Source organism: Panthera onca, chromosome B1 (assembly GCF_046562875.1).
Source record: "Panthera onca isolate mPanOnc1 chromosome B1, mPanOnc1 haplotype 2, whole genome shotgun sequence".
Taxonomy (NCBI): Eukaryota; Metazoa; Chordata; class Mammalia; order Carnivora; family Felidae; genus Panthera; species Panthera onca.
The window spans coordinates 122,832,216-122,854,915 of record NC_138342.1 but is presented as its reverse complement, the minus strand read 5'-3'; the positions used below and the strand labels follow the sequence as shown (position 1 = coordinate 122,854,915).

The 22,700-nt window shown below is 36.8% G+C and overlaps 1 long non-coding RNA gene across 2 annotated transcripts in view; it reads left to right on the top strand.

The window, feature by feature from the left end:
• The window catches only part of LOC144616028 (uncharacterized), a 116,107-nt gene extending 93,850 nt beyond the window's left edge, over positions 1–22,257 (top strand). For both annotated transcript variants that reach the window (XR_013554882.1, XR_013554881.1), the window contains exon 4: positions 22,075–22,257. This is a non-coding gene — a long non-coding RNA (uncharacterized LOC144616028). The remainder of the gene's footprint in view (positions 1–22,074) is intronic.
• The last annotated feature ends 443 nt before the right edge of the window (positions 22,258–22,700 follow it).

Here is a 22,700-nt window from a genome sequence, read left to right as displayed (position 1 = left end):
TTCTGTTATTTTTTCTTTCCCACATAAGACTTAGTAGGTAGAAGTGGAACATGATGAATAGGGTTCCTTATCAGAGAAATAACCTAAGTCCGAGGTCTGTTATTTCTCTAAATTTTTCCACCCCATCCCTCAAACTTTTTATCTTTCCTGGGGCAGCAAAACTAATTGATTGTGTATTCTTCCAAATCTGTTGTTTATTATGCAAAATTTGGATCTTGGAATGTTCAAAGCCTTAACTGGGAAGTCTAGAATTTGACACTTTTGTTCTCTTCATGCAATTAATGTCTTATGGTAAAGTTCTGTTGCTTGAATGAAGGAGGGTTATGGGGTAAAATTGTGAGGGGGGGGAAAGTATATGTTAATGTAGCACAATATTACCCTCCTGTACATTCTGTTATCAATAAAAAATGGAATTGCTAACCCTATTAAGCCCCTCTCCTGAATTTCATATCTATATATCCAGCTGCCTATTTGAGACCGCATCCTAGGTGTCCTGTAGAGATGTCAAGCTCAACATGTCCAAAGTGAATACATCTTCTTGCCTTGATGCAATCACTCTCCAGGTTTTCTTATTTCAGTAACTTGGCATATTTATTCACCCAATTGTTTGGGAAGATCCTTGGGAAACCTTTCTGACTTGTGGCTTTCCTTCAGATGTTACATCCAATCATCAATGTACATCCTGTCCAGACAAATGTCACTCTATTCCTTCTATCCAGACAAATGTCACTGTCATTTCTCACCTGGACTGCCACAGCAACCTCCTAAACTGTCTCTCCACTCCAGCTTCTCCTTTTTTCCTAGTCAATTCTTCACACGGTAGCCATCTTCCCATAATATAAACCAGGTCATGTCAGTCTGTGCTAAAAGTCCATTTATGCATTTCTGTTGCTCATGAGATGGAATTCAAAACTCTTAATCTGGCCTTTAAGGCCCCACTCTATGTGTGTCTCCAGGCTCACTTCTTGTCACTTCTGCCCCAGCTCTCTTTGCTCTTGTCAGTCTTCTGTCAGTATCTTGAATAATTTATGCTTTTTTATGCTTCCAAGCTTTTGCTCAAATTCTTCCTTTTCTGGAGGAGTCTCCCCATTTGAACCTCCCACACATCACACACTCTTCCCTAGCTAATTCTTATAGTTCACCTTAAATATTATGTCCTAGAAGACTCCAGCCCTGATTTCTCTGTACTCCATGATGTACTTGTATATCATCCTGCTATTTTCTAAAACTCTGTTACAATTACTGATTTTTCTTTAAGTAATTTTTTTAGTTGAAGTATACATTATACAAAAATGTGTACTAATCATAGGTGTATATCTTGATGAATTTTTATGAAATAAACACACCCATTTTATTACCCATCCAGACCAAGAAATAGGATGTTAGCAGCACACCAGAAATCCACTTATGCCTTCTTCCGATAACAACTGCCTTCACGGTAACCACTATCTTGACTTCTGCCATCATAGATCACTTTTGTATTTTCTTTAATTTCACATACATAGAATAAATAAATTAGTATGTATTTTTGAGGTCTTCTTTTGCTCAATATTATGTTTGTGAAATTCATGGTTTGTATGGCAATAATCTTCCTTTCCCATCCTTTTCAATGAGTATACCACAATTTATTCTTTAGTTTACTGACATTTGGGTGTTTCCAGTTTTCAGCAGATATGAATGCTACTGCTATGATTAATATTCTTATATCCTTATATCCATTTTTGTTTTTGTCTTTTGCTTTTGAAGATCTATACATTTCTATTCTGCATATATGTAGGAGTGGATTGCAGGGTCATAGGGTAGACATATGTTTAGCTTTAATAGATATTGCCAAACAATTTTCCAATGACATTGTACTTATTTAAACTCCCACAAGAAATGTATGAGAATTGGGGTGCCTGGGTGGCTCAGTTGGTTGGGTGTCCCAGCTCTAAGTTTTGGCTTGGGTCCTGGTCTCGTGGTTTGGAATAGAGCCCCACCTCACAGCCTGCTTGGGATTCTCTCTCTCCTTCTCTCTGCCCCTCCCTGGCTTCTGTGTGCGTGTGTTTGCTCTCTCTCTTTCTCAAAATAAAATTAAAAAAAGAGGAGTGTATGAAAATTTTAGTGACTTTACATTCTTGCTAACATTTGGTACTGTCAGTATTTTTTATTCAGTCATTCTTGTGTGTGCATAATGGTATCTTTATTGTGTTTTATAATTTGCATCTAATGACTAATGAAGTTGAATATCCTTTTGTTGGCCATTTGTATGTACTGTTTTGTGAAATTCTTATTCAAGTCTTTGGGCTACCATTTTTTTTTCTTATTGATATGTGAGGGGTTTTGTGTTTGTATATTTTTTAATATATCTTGCATGTTATCTCCTAGTCCTTGGCTTGTCTTTAAGATTTCTGAGGGTGTCTTCTAAGAACAGATGCTCTTGTTTTTAATGAAGTATAATTTATCAATATTTTTCTTTGTGGATTTTTGTAGCTTATTTAAAAGAAGTATTGCCTACCCTAGAATCATGACTATATTCTCCTGTTTTCATTTTTCTAGAAGCCTATTGTTTTAAATTTAGTTCTACTACCCATATAAAAATAGTTTTTGTGTATGGTGTGAAATATATAATTATAAAAATGAATAAATAAATATATTTTTCATATCCAGTTTATTGAAAAGACCATACTTGTAATGCATTAATTTCATCATACACAAGTGTGGGTTTGTTTCTGAACTCTGTTCTGTTACATGGTTGATTTAATTCTGTTAAATGGTAATTTAAAGTCTCTTCTTCTACTTGGACTACAAGTTCCATGAAGGCAGGAGCTATGTGTATTTCTTATTAAATAGTATATTCCTATTTTTTACAATATTGCCTGGTGCTCTCTACAGTTTTTCTGAATATTGAATGAATTGTCATCTTTCATAAATAGTTTAAATGATAGAATGCATTCACAAACTCATAATCATCTGTGGACTAGTATTAAAATGCTAGCTACTGTTATCTATTCTATGGTTTAAGTTTAATTGTAAGAATGGTGATCTCATGCTCCTCCAGAAGACACATACAGAAATATTTTCATTTTTTGCACATGATCACGTGTACTTAAAATATATTAAATCATTCATTTTGTGGAAATGCTATCAAGCTAAGAATTTATTATTGATGCTAATCTTTTCTTTCTATTGTATTCTGTTCTTTCTACTCATTATTGGTACATAAACTTTTCTTCTATGTGTGTGCTCTACCTACATTTTAAAAATCTTTGGATTACATAAGTATTACCTGGATACATTCATTTTTATAAAAATTAAGACATTATGGAAAACAGTATAGAGTTTCCTCAAAAAGTTAAAAATAGAACTACCCTACGATCTGGCAATTGCATTACTTGGTATTTACCCCCAAACTACAAAAACACTAATTCAAAGGGATACATACACCCCTATGTTTATTGCAACATTATTTACAATAGCCAAATTATGGAAGCAGCCCAGTATCCATCAATAGAGGAATGGATAATGAAGTTGTGGTGTATATATATATATATATATATATATATGTGTGTATATATACATATATATGTATTATTCAGCCATAAAAAGAATGAAATCTTGCCATTTGCAACATGATTGGAGTTAGTGTTGTGCTAAGTGAAGTAAGTCAGTCAGAGAAATACAAATGCTATATGATTTCACTCATGTGGAATTTAAGAAACAAAAGAAATGAGCAAAGGAAAATTAAAGAGAGAGAGAGACAAACCAAGAAACAGACTCTTAACTAGAGAGAACAAATTGGTGGGTATCAGAGGGGAGAGGAGTGGGGGATGGGTGAAATAGGCGATGGGGATTAAAGGGTGCACTTATTGTGATGAGCACCAGTTGTTGTATGGAAGTGTTGCGTCACTATATTATATACCTGAAACTAATATAACACTGTATAACTATACTGGAATTAAATAAAGTTAAAAACATTAAGACATTATAGATAAAACTAAGATCAGCACTTTCAATCTCATATCCTTTTCCTTTTTATCAGTTATGACCATTGTTATATTTAACAATGAACTATTAGATAATATATAATAATATTACTATATTTCCAATAGTATATTGGAATGTTTATATATACTTGAATATATTCCAATACACTATATGTAACATACAGTATAAATAATAATTGTATAATAATTACATATTATATAATATTATATTGTATAATATATATTGTAGTCTACATTGCACATTATACTTTATAACATAGAGGCTTAATGCAAAGATTATCTGGATTCAAATGTAAGTTCTTCCACTTTGGGCGAATTACTTAACCACTCTGTTTCAGTTTTCTCATCTATAAAATGGAGATAATAGTCCCTATATCACTGTTTCTATTTTTGCTGTAAGAAGTCAGTGATCTTCAGAGCACCTGGGTGGCTCATTCGGTTAAGCGTCTGACTCTTGATTTTGGCTCAGGTCATGATCTTGTGATTCATGATTTCAAGCCCTATATCGGGCTCTGTGCAGACAGCACGGACCCTGTTTGGGATTCTGTCTCCCTCTCTCTCTGCCCCTCTCCTGCTCACTATCTCAAAAATAGATAAATAAACGTTAAAAAAAAAAGAGGTCAATCATCTTAGAAAAGTTTATTTATTTATTTTGACAGAGACAGAGAGAGGAGCATAAGCAGGGAGGGGCAGAGAGAGAGAGAGGGTGAGAAAGAATCTGAAGCAGGTTCCATCCTATCAATGTGGAGGTCGACACTGGGCTTGATCCACAAACCGTGAGATCATGACCTGAGCCGAAATCAAGTTTGACGCTCAACCGACTAAGCTACCCAGGTGCCCCATGAAGTCAATGATCTTCTAAAGAAATAGAAAATCAAAGAAAGTATCTTTCATATTTACTTACATATTTACCATTTCTGATGCTGATTACTCCTTCGTGCAGTTACACATTTCTATCAGGTATCTTTTTCTGTTTGAAGAACATCTTTTCTTCTAGTGCATGTGTGCTGGTGATGTATTTTCTAAGCTATGATTTGTCTGCAAAGTATTTTACCTCCATTTTTGAAATATGTTTTGGCTGGCTGTAGAATTCTACATTGATGTTTTTGATTTTGATAGTACTTTATATATGTCATTTCACTATTTTCTAGTTTTATAGTTTCTGACAAAAATCTTTTCCAATTTTTATAGCTTTCTCTGTAATATGTCTATTTTTCTGGCTTATTTAAAAATTTGTCATGACTGTTTTTCAATAATACCATTATAAGGTAGTTGGTGTGGTTTTTCCCTATGTTTATTTTACTTGATGTTTGTTCAGTTTCTTGGACTTTTATGTTTATAATTTTCATTAAATTTAGAAAATATTCATCCAGTAGTTCTTCAGATATTTTCTCTGTCTTTCCATGCCCCCGTATTTTTTCCTACTGATACTCTAATTATTGGCATATTAGTCTGTTTACTGTCCTACAGGTCACTAGGGTTTTATTCATTTTTTTGACAATCCTATTTTTCTTTGTGTGTTCTTTATTCTTTGGATATTTTCTCTTGCTATACCTTTATGTTCACTAATTTTTTCTTCTGTTAATCCCATCCTTTGTATTTTTTTTATCCTTTAAAACTCCATTTAGGTAATTTTTATATCTTTAATTCTTCTCATTATGTTCATTTTTTTCCTTTAAATATTTGAGTATGTAATATTAATTATTGGTATTTTAAAGTCATTGTCTGAAAATTTATCATACTCATCATTTCCTGTTCTTTTCTATAAATGGATTTTTATCGTGGTTATGTGACATTCTTATGCTTCTTTAAATTGTTTTTTAATGTTTATTTATTTTTGAGAGAGAGAGAGACAGAGTGTGAGTGGGGGAGGTGCAGAGAGAGAGGGAGACACAGAAATGGAAGCAGGCTCCAGGCTCTGAGCTGTCAGCACAGACAAACTCACGGACTGTGAGATCATGACCTGAGCCAAAGTCGGAGGCTTAACCGACTGAGCCACCCAGGCGCCCCTCTTACGCTTCTTTAGATGCCTGATTATTTCTGATTTCTCATTGGATTCCACACTCCTGATTTTGTTCTTTCATTGTATTTTGTTCTAGCAAGATCAAATTATGCAGATCCGTTTCAACCTTTTGATTCTTTTAAACTTTGCTCCTGTGGGTTTAAAACAATCTTTACCCTTGGGCTAGGTTAGCCCCACTCTAGAGTCTGACTTTTTTGCCATCTCCACAGAATGCTCTGCGTATTATGAAGTTTCTCCACTCTGACTGGTGAACTGTTCATAGCCCCATTACGGGAATGGTTCACCCTATTCCCAACCTCACAGAGTTTTATTCTATGGTTGTGTAGATCATCACTCTGCCAAAAGAGGACTCCTTTGCAGATCTTTATAGTTGTCTCTTTACAGTTTTCTCATCTCTGGCACTCTGCTCCATAAATGTCATTTTGACTTCTCTGAATTTCAATTTCTGTCTTCTCAACTCAATGAGGATACTGGGCTATGTATAATTCCCTCCTTGAGCTGCCTAGAAACTGCTACCTGGCGGAAAGCCAAGAAAATCATAGGGCTCATCTTGTTTGCTTCATTCTCGGGGATCACAGGTCAATGCTGCCTATTGTCCAATGTCTGAAAAGAGTTGTTTCATTTACTTTGTCCAGTTTTCTAATTATTTACAATGGGAGGATAATTCTCCTAACAGTTCCATGATATTTTATTTTCTACACATTTAAACATTATTTTATTCTTCCTTTCTTTTGGAGCAATTAAGGTGTTTTTGGTTTTTTTGGGTTTTTTTTGTTTGTTTGTTTGTTTTTTTGGTCATTGTGTAATTTTACTATATTGGTTGAGAAAATGTCCATTCTTCTGATGGTTACTCTTGAATTTAGGGAACTTTCAAGAATCTGTGGATCAGGGTTTCCAGACACACTTCACAAGCTGTGCACTGAGCAACTCCAGGGAGAATTATTTACATGTACTTTACAGCTGGTATACAAGAGGATCTTTACATATCTGATCATATTTTTTCTTTACTGTTGGATGATAGTTTGTCTGAATATAGAATTTATGGTCAAAGTTATATCCCTCTAGATCTTGAAAGGTATCACTCCTTTTTAAAAACAGTCACCTATGTTGCTTTTAAAATGCCTGATATAAATTTGATTCTCCTTCTGTTCTAGATGGCCCATTTTTAAGGTAGCTTATAGGATTGTCTAATTATCTTTGATGTCCTGGAGTTTTAGAGACTGTACTCAAAAGTATAGGTTTTAAAACACTTGTTTCTGCTTGGCAGTCTGTTGGGTTTTTCCATTTGAGGCCTCATGATATTTTTAAGCTCTATGATATAGAAACTGTATTAAGGATAGAAAGTGTGTGTGCTTGTGTTTGACATGGGGGAGAAAAGATAGTCAAAGCCTCATCCTCCATTGTCCATTAAGGACATTGAATAGAATAGATATGCCTGCAACTTAGCATAACTATTTTTTAAAATATTTATTTATTTTGAGAGAGAGAGAATGCAAGTGGGGGAGGGACAGAGAGAGAGAGAGAGAATCCCAAACAGGTTCTGCACTGTCAGCACAGAGCCCGGCATGGTGCTTGAACCCACAGACCATGAGATCATGACCTGATCTGACATTAAGAGTTGGACGCTTAACCAATGGCGCCACCCAGGTGACCCTAACTAGGGATAACTATTTTTTTCTTTTGGGTATATACGTAGAAGTGTAATTGCTGAGTGGTGGAGTGGGTAGATAGTTAACTTTAGGAGTCACTGCTAAACAGTTTTCCAAAGGAGTTGTGCCAATTTACACTTCTACCAGCAATCCAGTTGCCAGACATTCTTGTCAACTCTTAGTAAAATTGTCAGTCTTTTCAGCTTTTTTCATTCTGCTGACATGTGATGGTATCTCTTTGTGGCTTAAAATGACTTTCCCTGATGAGTAGTAACTTGGGGCCCATTTCCATATGTTCATTGGTTATTTGTATGTCTTCTTTTACAACATATCTGGTCATTTCTTTTACTCAGTTTAAAACAGTTTTTAAAAGATATATTCCGTATGTGAGTCCTTGTTGGATTTTTGTGCTATAGATATATTCTCCTACTCTCTGACCTGTCTTTTCACTTTCTTATTCTTGTCTTTCGATGAACATAAATTCTTAGGATTAAATAAAATCCAATTTAATAGTATTTTCTTTTATGGTTAGTGCCTTTGCATCCTGCTTAAGAAGTATTTTTCTGCCTGAGGTCATGTATATTTTTTCAAAAGCATTTTTTATATGTTTTCTTCTTTTTATATTTATGTCTATGATGAACTCAAATTGGTTTTTTTGTATGGTAGGAGGTAGGCCTCAAGGTTCGTTTTCTCCATATGGATATCAAATAGTTCCAATACCATTTACTAAAAATTATCATTTTTTTCATTACAGAATTTCAGTGGCAATTTTTTTCGTTGGATTTATATTTAGTCCATATTCTACAAATTTGATTGTATTCATGTGTTGGTTTAAATGCGATTCTTTTTTCCATTCCATTGGTCCAATATCACACTCTCTAAATTACTCTAGCTTTATAATACGTCTTGCCATCTGGTGGTATTGTTTCTCCAAATTTGTTCTATTTCAACATTTGTCTTTCTAAGTTCTTTAAATTTCCATATAATTTTTTCCCCTCCCTGGTATTTAGCTTTCAATTTCACTGGATCTATAGATAAGTTTGAGGAAAATCAAATCTTAATCTTTTTAAAAAAAATTTTTTTTAATCTTTATTTTTGAGAGAGAGAGAGAAAGAGAGAGAGAGAGAGAGAGAGAGAGAGAGAGAGAGAGAGTATGAGTGGGGGAGGGGCAGAGAGAGAGGGAGACACAGAATCAGAAGCAGGCTCCAGGTTCTGAGCTGTCAGCACAGAGCCCAACACGGGGCTCGAACTCATGGACTGCAAGATCATGACCTGAGCTGAAGTCAGATGCTTAACCAACTGAGCCACCCAGGCACCCCCAAATCTTAATCTTAATCTTAAATTCTTAATCTTAATTAAATCTTAATGTTTAATTCCTCCAATCCATTAATATGTTCCATGTCTTGACTTATTTAGGTCTTCTTTACTGTCTCTTTAATATTTCATAGTTTCAGTATAGTGGTCATATACATCTTTTGTTAGGTTCATTTCTAGTTATTTTATTTTTTATGATATTGTATACAGTATTTTTTAAAATTTAGGGGTGCCTGAGTGGCTCAGTTGGTTAAGTGTCCAACTTCGGTTCAGGTCATGATCTCATAGTTTGTGAGTTTGAGTCCCATGTCAGGGTCTGTGCTGACAGCCCAGAGCCTGGAGCCTGCTTCGGATTCTGTGTCTCCCTCTCTCTGTCCCTCCCCTGCTCATGCTCTGTCTCTCTCTCTGTCTCAAAAATAAACATTAAAAAAAAGCTTTTAAAAATAAATAAATAAATACATAAATAAAACATCAAAAAAAAAGTAAGTAAGTAAATAGGTAAAATTTCAATTTCCAGTTGTTTTTTCCTTAGGTCATAGAAACACAGTTACACTTTGTATATTGATTTTGTTTTTAGTGACACTCTAAAATCACTTATTAATTCTAATAGTTTGCAGATCATTTTGAATTTTTTATTTACATAGACATGTCTTCTGCAAATAAAGATAGTGCTTTTTCTGTTTTCCAATATTTTTATCTTTCCCTTCTTTTTCTTTGTCTTTTTCTTTTCTATTGTATTGAATAGGGCTTCCTATACAATGTTGAGAATATGTGATGATGGTGTACGTAGTTGTTTTTAGACATTATTGGCTATCACCACTGAAGATGTGGTGCTACTGTGACCTAGTGGGTACAAGCCAGGGATGCTGCTAAACGTCCAAAATGCACAGGCTATACTCCCACGTCAAAGGATTTTCTAGACCCAAATGACAGTAAGTTGAGAAATCTTGGTGTAAAGGAAAGCAGACTAACATCTCATAGACCTCAGGGAATGGCTACTGATAGTCATAGCCTTGACCCTGAATCATTAGGAAAACATTAGATTATGATCAGTGTGCCCTAAAATATAATGCATTCTAGAAAGATTTATGTAAAAGTGGTTAATATTTGCAACACTTTGGGGCTTTCAGACATGTTTCAACTGTCTAAAGAATTAATTTATTTGAAAGATCTTATTTCCAAATAGTGCCAAATGCAGGAAGTATTACAGAAAGTCAAGACCTCTTTACAATTTTTGTATTGCTCAAGGTAATTTAAAAAAGATTTCTGGCTTACTGGATTGATATTTGCACAAAGAGATTATTTTTTTAAAAAGTTCTAAAACAAACTGTGGTTTGGACTTCAGGGCCCCAGTGACCATTCTTCCTCTCTATAGAGTCTTTTACACAATAGTCAGCCTGGACCTTGGACCTAAGCAACATTTGTCTATCAGCTGGGAGCTCATTCAAAAGGGTTCCTCCTGCAGACCAGTCATTCCTTTCACTTTCCAACCTAGGGCAGACTCATTTGGTGCATGGAAAAGCCAACTAAATTTGGTGTAATTGCAGCAGGTTTCTGGAATTCATCTGAATGGCATGGAGGAGGAGTAGGAAAGTGTCATAGAAGAGAATTATGCAAAAGTTCAGGAAAGGATAAAATGTGCTGGAAATAAAATGAATAAGCAACGACATCTGGAAATTGATTGAAAAAAGGCAACAACTGAAAGTGCATCTGGGGAAGAGAAAACAGGACCCAGATCGCCACAGATCTGGAAACATCAGGAGCCTAGAGAAAGTTCTATTATAAAGAAAACAAAACAAAATCCCTGTGGCCTGGTGACATGCATTCGAAAGCAAGCAAATTTGGGTTGACTTTCTGACCAAGAGATATCTATCTATATTTAAGCATGCTTTGTGAGCTATGAAATATGTGCAGAAATGAAGCCCAGAAGAGTCAGAAATTCCAGGGGTAAGGAAAGATGGCACTGCTGTGGCAAAATACAAAACGGTGCAGGGTTGAGTGGAGATGGTCTTTGTAACTGATAGGTCACATATGAGGCAGCAGTAAACAAATTTCATTGCCTCTTTGATCACTGCATTTATGTCTCACATTCCACCTGTCTCCTTAATGAAATACTTTCTTGAGTCCTGGGTCACAATATCATCAAGATGACACTGGCTTGTGATGTGGCATTAGTGTATTTCTAAGTGTATAATGTAACACTGAATAATAGCCACATTGGCACTGCTGGCCATAAATCATGCTATTATCTGCTGGACCTCAATGTCATCATTTAAGTCACAGAGGAATGAGTGTGTGCTACAATCTTAAGATACAAAGTGAATCTGTCATATCAAATCTCCAGGGATGATGAGGTACAGACCGCCAGAGCTTCTGGCTAGTGATTCTTATGGAGACTCAAAACCAGGACAGAGTGCCTTTCACTGCTGGGATTGTGATGGGACTATTTGTCAAGAACCCAGTCGTGTTATTCAGGAAGCTAACAGATTTTTTCCTGCGGTAGTATTTTGGTGCTTTGCTTTCAATATCTCTTCCCTTTAGTTCTTTTGGTCCACTTTGTAATGCTAAACCTTAAAGTTTAAAGAAAAGATACTATTTTGTAGTGCATATTATACTAATCCGTGGAGAGGAAGACGATAAGGAAATCATCTATTCATAAAGCATTTGCCTGTAAAGGCAAAAATGACACAGTACACAGATACCTCCTGTTATGGGTTGAATGCCCCCTAACTTCATATATTAAAGTTGTAACCCCCAGTATCTCAGAATGTGACAGGATTTAGAGAAGTAATCAAGTAATTAAAGAAGTAATTAAATTAAAATAAGGACATTAGGGTAGGCCCTAATATGACTGGTGTTCTTATAGGAAGACAAGATTCGGATACAGACACACACATAAGCAAGACCATATGAAGATACATGGAGAAGACAGCCATTTACTACCTAAGGAGAGAGGCCTCAGAAGAAACCAGCTCTGCCAAGACCTTAATCTTGGACTTCTAGCCTCCAGAACCGTGAGATAATAAACCTCTGTTGTTTAAGCCACCCAGTTTGTGATACTTTGTTATGGCAGCCCTAGAAAATGAATATATCCACATAGAATTTGATATATTTTTCTGGATAAACAAATATTTTCTTTATGTTTAAGTGGAGTATTAAACAAATACTGAGTGTTGTAAATAAAATGAAGAGATAATACCAAATAGCCTCTACAAATTTTCCTAACATAAAATGGACATAGTATGAATTCACCCTCCATGATACAAACGTTGTCTTAATTTGAATTTTCATAGACTCAGCCCCACAGACTGGGATTGGAGTATATTCGCTATTCGGAAATGACAGCAGGAAATCATGCTCAAGAAGTAGAGAAGTAAAACAGAAAAATTTGGGTTAAAAAGCAGGCTGCCGTCATAGGCAACTGGGGCTCAATCCCACTGAAGACCTCTGGAAGAGAGTATAGAACATGCCTCAGAACTGTTGCTCTTAAAGAGTGAGGCAGGTGCAAACAATAAAATATCTAGTAAAAAACTTAACCAAAGAGATGAAAGACCTATACTCTGAAAACTAAACTACCGTGATGAAAGAAATTCAAGACAATGCAAAGAAGTGGAAAGACATTCCATACTCATGGTATGGAGCCGCGTCAGGCTCTGTGCTGATGGCTCAGAGCCTGGAACCTGCTTCAGATTCTGTGTTTCCCTCTCTCCCTGCCCCTCCCCCACTCACACTCTGTCTCCATCTCTCAAAAATGAATAAATGTTAAAAAAAATTTTTAAATAGGGGCACCTGAGTGGCTCAGTCGGTTGAACATCTGACTTCGGCTCAGGTCATGATCTTGCAGTCTGTGAGTTCGAGCCCTGCGTCGGGCTCTGTGCTGACAGCTCAGAGCCTGGAGCCTGCTTCGGATTCTGTGTCCCCCTCTCTCTGTGTCCCTCCCCAGCTCATGCTCTGTCTCTCTCTCTGTCAAAAATAAATAAACATTAAAAAAAACTTAAAAACAATTTTTTTAAATAAAAATAACTAACCTACAATCCAGTAATTGCACTACTGAGTATTTTCCCCAAAATACAAAAATATTAATTCAAAGGATTATATGCACCCTTGTGTTTATTGCAGCGTTATTTACAATAGCCAAACTGTGGAAGCAGCCCAAGTGTCTATCAATAGATGAATGGATAGAGGTGGTGTATACATACAATGGAATATTATTCAGCCTTAAAAAAGGAATGAAATATTGCCATGTGCAACAATATGGATGGAGTTAGAGAGTATTATGCTAAGTAAATTAAGTCAGTCAGAGAAAGACAAATACTGTATGATTTCACCCAGTTGTGGAATTTAAGAAACAACAACAAAAAAAGAACAAAGGAATAAAAGAGAGATAGAAAAACTAAGAAACAGACTCTTAACTACAGAGAACAAACTGATGGTTACCAGAGGGGAGGTGGATGGGGGAGGTGAAATAGGGGATTAAAGAATACACTTCTCATGATGAAAAAAATTAAGTCATGACATCCATGACTAGCCTAGCCCCATGCCCACTACAGCATAAACAATGGTTGCTCACCATCAATATCATCATCATTAAGATGGCTGTTATTACCCTGGTAGACGGCTGGAGTGCTCTGAAAACCTGGCCCTCCACAGCTCAGTGGTAACAGGTTCTTTTGGGGTGCCTATGATAACCATGTTTTTACCCAATTACAATTTGTTTTCTATCTCCCCTTACAAGAGGTTAATACTGAATCAATTCACTCCAACATAATCTTTAAAAAGAAAAAAATATAGTCTCATCAACCAAAATATCCAAGCCACCTGTCCATATTTCCTGGCTGGGAAGAAGTGTTCAGAAGGTGCTCACTCACATGAAAGACTCCCATCAGAGTCATCTTCCCAGAGTGTGTTAATTATTTTCAGTGTCTCATGGAAGCATGGGTGACATGTCCCAGCTAAAGGCACCAGGGATGAATCAAGGGTTATCAGTCTTCTATGCACTAGCAAGGGGACCTCAGGCTGTTACCTGCCCACAGCTGGGAGTCTATCTTGTAGAAGACATACCAGGCCCAATGAGCCCACCGAAATTAACACTAAAGCTGAGCCTGAAACCCCCAGTGAAAGAGCCTACATGAGCATTTGGGACTTCCGGAAGGGATGTAAGGGCCCAGAGATGGTAGAGTGCTCTCAGGAGATAAATTGGTGATTTGGGGTAGCAGTCATGAAACTTAGTTGTTGAAGCTGACTTCAACTTCAAATCCCGCCTTCATCTCTTATTACCCTTGTGACTTTGGACAAATCTCTTTATACGCTACTTACTCCAGTCCCTTGCCTTTAAGGAACTGGAAGGTAAGTGGGGACATGGGTGAGCAAGGGTGGTAATTGCAAGAGAATGATGTGTACTGTCCTAGAGGTAAACCCAGGAGATAGTGGGAGAAAAGAAAAAAAACAAAACAAAAGAAAAAAATGAGGCAGGTGTAGTATTTATGCATCAAATCCATTTGTCATTGCTTGAAAGCTGCACCTCCCTGGTAGCCCTCCCCTATTCTGCTCAGGCAGCCAGAGTCCTAGGCAGAGGGTCTCAGCTGCCTATAGTGAGTACTCAGGCTTCCATTGAACAATGAGGTTCACGGGGATATGCACAGGGCACTGAAGTGCACTGTACATAGGCTTTCTGTGTGCTAGCGTCTCTTTGGAGGAAGCCTGTGATTCAGGTGGTACTGCTCTAGTGGTAGGCCAGGGGCTTAGGCTTGCTGAGCCTGCCAATCAAGTCATTTCACCCCCACAACCATAGTATTTGGTTCACAAGTCCCAAGCCAGAACACAGAGCTCTCTCCAGGACTTTTGCCAGCAAAGAGGCTCCCTCTTTACACTGAGATTTCTAGCTGCAAAGCTGATGAAGGTGGAAGCTACCAGTAGCTATCTGTAGCTCCAGGTCAGGAGAGCTGGTCTGAGGTTGACATAATCATACCGAAAACTCATCAAGAGATGGTACACAGGATATGCCCCAGGATCCGGGCTTAAGCTTGGGCATCATAGTTACATGAGTCCATCAATTCCCTTTGTTTGCTAAAATTATTTGATTGGGGTTTTTGTTACTTCAAACTAGAAGAGGCTCATCTTTTTTTATTTTTTAATGTTTATCTATTTTTGAGAGGGAGAGAGAGAGAGCGAGGGAGGGGCAGAGGGAGGAGACACAGAATCTGAAGCAAGCTCCAGGCTCTGTGCTGTCAGCACAGAGCCCGACACGGGCCTCAATATATATATATATATATATATATATATATATATATATATATATATATACATACTTTCACTTTTCTTTTTCAGATTTTAACATTTTAGGATACTAATAGTTTTGCTTTAAGTTACGGTAAAATATACTTGACGTAAGATATACTTTTGTTCAGTTAGCTCAGGCTGCTGAGCTAGAATACCATAGACTGAGTGGCTTAAACAAGACAAATATATTTCCACTGTTCTGGAAACTGGGAAGTTTGAGACCAGGGTGCCAGCATGGCCAGGTTTGGATGAAGGGCTTCTTCCTGCTCTCCAGATGGCCACCTTCTTGCACTATACTCACGTGGCCAAAAGAGAGCAAAAGACCTTTCTTGTGTCTCTTTCTATAGGGCCACTAACCCCATTCATGAAGGCTCAACACTCATGGCTTAAATAATTCCCAAATATCTCACCTCCAAATACTATCACATTGGCAATTAGGGCTTCAACATACAATTTTTGGGAGGACACAAATATTCAGTCCATAGTACCATTTTATCCATTTTTAAGTGTCATTAAGTTCCTTCATCACTGATGGTGATGATGGTGTGCAACCATCACCACTCTTCATTTCCAGAACTTTTTCATCACCCCCACCAGAAACTCTGTGCCTATTAAATACTAACTCACCTTGTCCCTTTTCTTGGCCCTTGGAAACCACTGTACTACTTTCTGGCTCCATGAATTTGCCTCTTCTATATTCCTCATAGAAGTGGAATCATACGATATTTTTGTTTTGCATATGACTTATTTCACTTAGCATAATGTTTTCCAGGGTCATCTGTGTTGTACCGTGTGTCAGAATTTCATTCCTTTTTCAGGCTGGCTAATATTCTATTGTATGTGTATACCACATTTTGTTCATCTGTTTATTTTTCTATGGACAGTTGGATTCTTTCCACGTTTTGGCTATTGTGAATAATACCACTGTGGACATTGGCGTATGAGCATATTCTGCCAGCAGGAGCTCAGATCAGTCCTGAGGTGTCATTCAGCAGTGTAAGGTTCTGGGCTCTGGGGTCAGGGCCTGGCTTCCACAGCTTCAACATTGGCGAAGAGCCCCAGTTTCTCACTCTCTCTTATTCCTGCCCGCTGCCTCCTTACTTTTATTTATTTACTTACTTATTTACTTATTTTCTTCCAAGTTTTTATCAAATGCCAGTTAGTTAACATACAGTATATTAGTTTCAGGTGTAGAATTTAGTGCTTCAACACTTCCATACAACACCTGGTGCTCATCACAACAAGCGCAATCCTCAATCCCCATCACCTATTTAATCCATGTCCTCCCCCTCCCCATGCCCTGCCCCGGGCTCCACCCCTGCCCCCCACACCTCTCCTCTGGTAATTGTCAGTTTTTTTCTCTACAGTTAAGAGTCTGTTTCTTGGTTTGTCTCTCTCTCTCTCTCTCTCTTTTTTATCCCTCTATGTTCAACTGTTTTGTTTCTTAAATGTCACATATGAGTGAAGTCATATGGTATTTGTCTTTTCCTGACTGACTTATTTTGATTTTCATTATACTCTCTCACTTCATCCATGTCATTGCCAATAGCTGGATTTCATTCTTTTTTATGGCTGAGTAATATTCTACTGTATATACACATACCACATTTTATATCCATTTATCAGTTGATGGACATTTGCCACTTACTAGCTTTTAATCTTTGGCTAGTTATTTACAATCATAATTATACCTATTAATAATAAATATAATACTTAGTAATATGATAGCCATGATCATGAATCCACACTGTGCGAATAAAGCATTAGAACTATATGTGTATTCCAGCTAGTTGTTATAGTATTAAAGGGTGGTGTGTCAAACGATTCTTTGCAAGCAACAAAATCTAGCTCTGACTAACATAAACAAAACAAAACAAAGGGACATTTATGTGAAAGCTCCTCAGGAGTTCACCAAACTGATGGGGAGACAAGTTTGGAAAAAGCAACATGAAGCCATTAGAGGGTGCTCCTAGAAAGACAGAACCCCAGCTGTTTCCTCTCTCTTTGAGTCATTCCCCTCGATATTCCAAGTTTCAGAAGAGGGAGTCTGATAAGGTTGATCCTATACCAACTCATCCTTGGGTGGGGTCAGGTTGGGCGTGTTGAGAAAAGAGTAGTCAGGGAGGAGGAGGGGGATCAGCAGTAACGGAAAGGATGTTCCCGGATCCCTTTGACTTCTGAAGGCCAATCCAGGGCATCTGAATTTACCATATCACTAACGTGGCACACAGTGGGTGAGATGTAATTCCCCAAAGGAAATTAGAATGTCTTTTGGACTTACCACTTAATTTTTTTCACATACACCCTAAAATGGGAGAATGAAAACTCTTGGATTAGAGTAGTGCTTCTCAAATTTTAATGTGCATAGGAATCACCTGGGGAATCATGTTAAAATGCAGATTCTGATTCAATAGATTTGAGGCAAGCCTGAGATTTTTCAGGTACTAAACTCACAGGTGATACCTTTCGTGCCGACCTATGAACAACACTGTAAGAACAAGGCATTAGAAAATTGTGTGTGTGAGCAATGATTTGATAGTAATAATTCATCTTTTTATTTTTTATGTTACATATAATTTAAAACTTCTTTTACTGAGATACAATTCACATACTGTGGAATTCATCATTTATAGTGTACAGTTCAATGGCCTATAGTATATTCACAAGGTTGGGTGAATATTCATCACCATCTATGGGGCCCCTGGGTGGCTCAGTCGGTAAAGTGTCTAATTCCTGATTTTGGCTCAGATCGTGATCTGGATGTTCATGAAATAAAGCCCTGTGTTGGGCTGTGTGCTGACAGCACGGAGACTGCTTGGGATTCTCTCTCTCCCTCTCTCTCTGCCCCTCCCCTGCATGAGCATGAGTGCTGTCTCTCTCTCAAAAATAAGTAAACATTAAAAAAAAAAATTGAATTTCAGAACATTTTCATCATCCCCCCAAATTTCCCCTATTAGAAGTCACTTGCCATTTCTTCCTTTTCTCAGCTCCTGGCATCCACCAAACTATCCTCTGTCTCCATGGAGTGGCCTATTCTGGACGTTTTATATAAATGAAATAATACAATATGTAATATTTTATGTCTGGGTGCTTTAACTTAACATAATGTTTCCATGGCTCATCCATCCAGTGCAAGCCTGAGACTTCATACATTTTTATGGCTGAATAATATTCCATTGAATGGACATCCCACATTTTATTTATCCTCTCATTAGTCCAGGAACATTTGGGGTTATTTCCATTTGGGGGCTATTATTAATAGTGATGTTGTGCACATTTGTGTGCATGTTTATGTGTTTACATACTCCAGATCTCCTGCGTATATATCTAAGAGTGAAACTCTATGGTTAACTTTTTGAGGAAGTGCCAAACTTTTTCTCACAGAGGCTGCATCACTACACACACACCAACAATAATACTTCACATCCTCATCAACACTTGTTACTATCAGTCTTTGATCACAGTCATTCAAGTAAGTATGAAGTGGTATCTTATTGTGGTTTTTAATTGCATTTCTCTAATGGCTAATTGTGGTAAGCATCTTTTTATGTGCTTATTGGCCACTTATATATTTTCTTTCGTGAGATATCTATTTAAATCTGTTGGCTATTTTTTGCTTGATCTGGTCTTACAGCTTTTTTTGAAGTTTATTTATTTATTTTGAGAGAGAAAGCAAGAGTAGGGGAGGAGCAGAGAAAGAGAGAGAGAATCACAAGCAGGCTCTGCACTGTCAGCATGGAATCCAGTGTGGGGCTCTAACTTACGAACCGCGAGATTATGACCTGAGCCGAAGTTAGATATTTGGCCAACTGAGCCACCCAGATGCCCCTCTTTTGTCCATTTTTAATGGGGCTGTTTGTGTAATTTTATTGTTTAGTTATAAGAATTCTTTAACACTTCTGGATACCATTTGTCCAAAAGACTATTCTTTTTCCCATTAAATGGTGTTGGCACCATGGCACTTGTCTAAATCGACCATAGATGTGTAGGTTTATTTCTGGATCCCCAATTCTATACCATTGATTTATATGTCTGTCCTTAGGCTAGTACCACACAGTCTTGATTACTATAGCTTTATAGTAAATTTGAGTTGGGAAGAGTGAGTTCTCCACCTCTGTTCTTCTGTAAGATTTTTTGGCTATCATGAGTCCTTTACATTTCCATATGAATTTCAAAGTCAGTTTGTTAATTTCATCAAAAAAGGAAACTTTCTTTGGGTTTAGTTTTACCCTCCTAAGATGAAAGGATAGGTTATTAGTTTGAGGCCTTCTTTCTTAATATAGGCATTTTACAGCTATAAATGTCCCTCTAAGTACTGCTATAACTGCATCTCATCAGTCATGGTATGTTGTGTTTTAGGTTTATTCATCTTTAAGCATTTCCTGATTTTCCTGTATTTCTTCTTTGAAGAATTGCTTTTTAAGAAGGTGTTGTGTAATTTTCACATATTTCTGCCGGTTTCAAATTTCCTTCTGTTATTGATTTCCAATTTTATTCTATTGTGGTCAGAGAACATATGACCATGGTACAATTTCAGTCCTTTTAAATTTATTGGTATTTGTTTTATGTATCAGTAAAAGCATATGATCTAACCTGGAAAATATCTCACATGCATTTGAGAAGAATGTGCATTCTCCCATTCTTAACTAGAGATTTTAGGTATAGTTAGCTTAGAATGGTTTTCAAGTCTTCTATTTAATTGTGGAGTTTTTGGTCTCTTGTTCTATCTATTATTAAAAGTAGAGTATTTGAAGTCTCCACTATTATTGTTGAATTGTCTATTTCTCCTTCAAGTTTGTCAGTTGTTGCTTCATGTATTTTGGTGCTCTGTTGTTAGGTGCAATTATCTTTGAGATAGGAGGGAAAAAGATAAGTTCTAAACAAAATTTCATTTATTCTCTTTTATTATTACCCATGTATTTACCTTTACCGACTTTCATTTTTCTTTATGTAGATCTGAGTTGCTGTCTAGTGTCCTTTAATTTCACCTAGAAAGTCTCTCTTTAGTATTTTTGTAGGGCAGGTCTCTGGTTCATTTATTTTTTTCTTGTTTAATTAATTCAGAAAGAAGATGATGTAACCATATGGATGGCTACGAAATCTTCAGAGATAACATAAAATGATAAAACAATAATTAGTCCTTGTTACAAAAAATATTTTGCATTCTTTGGAAATACTGTAGTTCTTTTATTTTGAGCCAGTTCTATAGGTTCTCTTGTTTCTAAAACTGAAAAAAAATTCTTTTTTATAAGAGTGATGGAAAAACCCTTCCTGAATGTAGCAATACTAATAATTAAATTATGAAAAGCACTTCAGTCTTCAGTTATGAAATAAATTCTTTGTGAAATCAAATCTAAGTCTGTAAACAATGGTGTTTGTTTAAAAAACTGAACAAATAATGGAAAGTTTAGATAAAGGCACAGAACATAATTCTTGAATATTGAGTGGTAGGATTGTCTTTCATAACTCCTTCCAAAGTGTTTTATACATATTAATTTAAACCTCACAAGTTTTCACTGGTAGATCATTTATCCACAAGTGTTTGCGAGTAGATCATTTATCCCAGAGATAGAGGATGGAAGTGAAGATACAACTAATGGAGTCTGGAATTATAATTTTCTTACCAGAAGCAAATGTTATTTCAGAATGGCCCTGGACTTTTAGAGAGAACTAGCAGGCTTCTATAGGCATAATAGCAGTTGTATTTAATCATGGACAAGAAGAATCCAAAATAGGCCTTGGCACACAGCAAGTGTATTTAGTGGCCTTGCACCATAGAAACATGTCAATTTGCAATGTACCATAATCCCACACTATTTCTGATCTTGCCCATCACAGACTCTCTTGTTTCTTTGGCCAGGTAGGCAGGGAGGCAAGTGCTCTCCTTCAAGTCACTGAGGAACTGATTGCTGTCATAACACATCTGTTGATATCATTTGGGCCAAGCATGTATTGTCGATCTTACTCAAGAATAGTACTTTGCTCAAAGCCCTTTTAGAGAGTTCCTTCCCAGCATGACTCATCAGGAAGTTTTCTCAGAAACTTAGTGGCTATCTGTGAGGTCCAGCCACTAATGATCTACCTTCCTGTTCAGGCAGGATATTTTCCCTTAGCCAACTAAAGAAATCCTTTTTATAAAGAGTCCTCCTGCTGAGCTTTTGGAGGATTAAGTGCCTAGTTGAGTGCCCTCCACCAGGCAAAGCTGGAATGGATTTGGTTGATTTCTTAATTCTGTGGAATCCATTTTGAAAACTGTCAACCAAAGCAGATTAACAGAATGATTACCTTGGCTATTTGTAGATTCCACCCATGGTTCTGAGGGCTTGATATCAAGTCTTTCCTATCTTGAATGTGATGCACTGAACAAGGAAGAGCAAAACAACCCATTTCGATGAATCTTGATACTTTATGAAAATCAGGTCTAAGACTAACCCAATATGATTTTTCAAGAGAAGTCTTGTTGATAGACAAGGTATTTTTCTCAAGGTCTTTCCATCTAGCTGGTTACCTAAGGTCTAGTTTATTTACTTCTTCCACTAGGTGGCAGGACTTTTAAGCAATGTTGCAAGTGTGACCCAGAAAGTTCTCTTGGAACAGAGAAGTTAGAATTGTCAACATTTGATGCAGGTCAGAAAGTTTAACTGGATTATGCCTCTGGGTTTCTATGATTACCTTGCTTTACATTCCTCCTGTAATGCAGTTTATTTTTCCAGACAAACAATGCATTAAGAATGTGCTTTTGCTTTTGGCATGATGTCTCAGTTGCAGAAATTATTTTAATCACAGATCCGTGACTGCAACATCTGTGGTTTCTTGTTTTCAGGAGGGAAGAAGAGTGCGCCATGGACTCTGAAATGACAAAGGAGATAATCTTTCATTTCCATCTAAAATGTCAAGGGAGGAGGTTGGAGTGTTTGGGCCTGAAAATACATAACAAGAAATAAAAGGTATGATATTTAAGATGTGGAAAATACTACAAATGTATAAGAGAAAGTCAGTTGCTTCTGTGAATTAGTATTTTGTGGATTATTGGGATCAAATTATGTTTTGCTTAAATTTCATTACGAATAATGGCTCCTTTGGCCCATAATTTAAGGTGAGTGGCATTTGGGGTGATCCTGGCTAATTGAGAAATTAGTCAAGATACTCTAGAAATCATGTCATCAAATACAAGGGAAAAATATTTTCCCAGCTTTCTGAAAATAAAGTGGTGAAAAATGAAAAGGTCAAATTGCCATAAGCCCTTTGGCTTTTGTTATGGGCAGTTGTGAATAGCATCACTCACTCTCAGATAACTGGAGCTTGAGTTACATGAAATAAGCCTTTGGAATTAAGTTGATGGGTGGTCTTCACTTTAGTTTGTTACTCTGGCACTTGGGTACCAATACTTAATATTCATGATTAAGTCCAAGGAGGAAAATGCTTGAAATTACAACCTTCTTTTGTGTT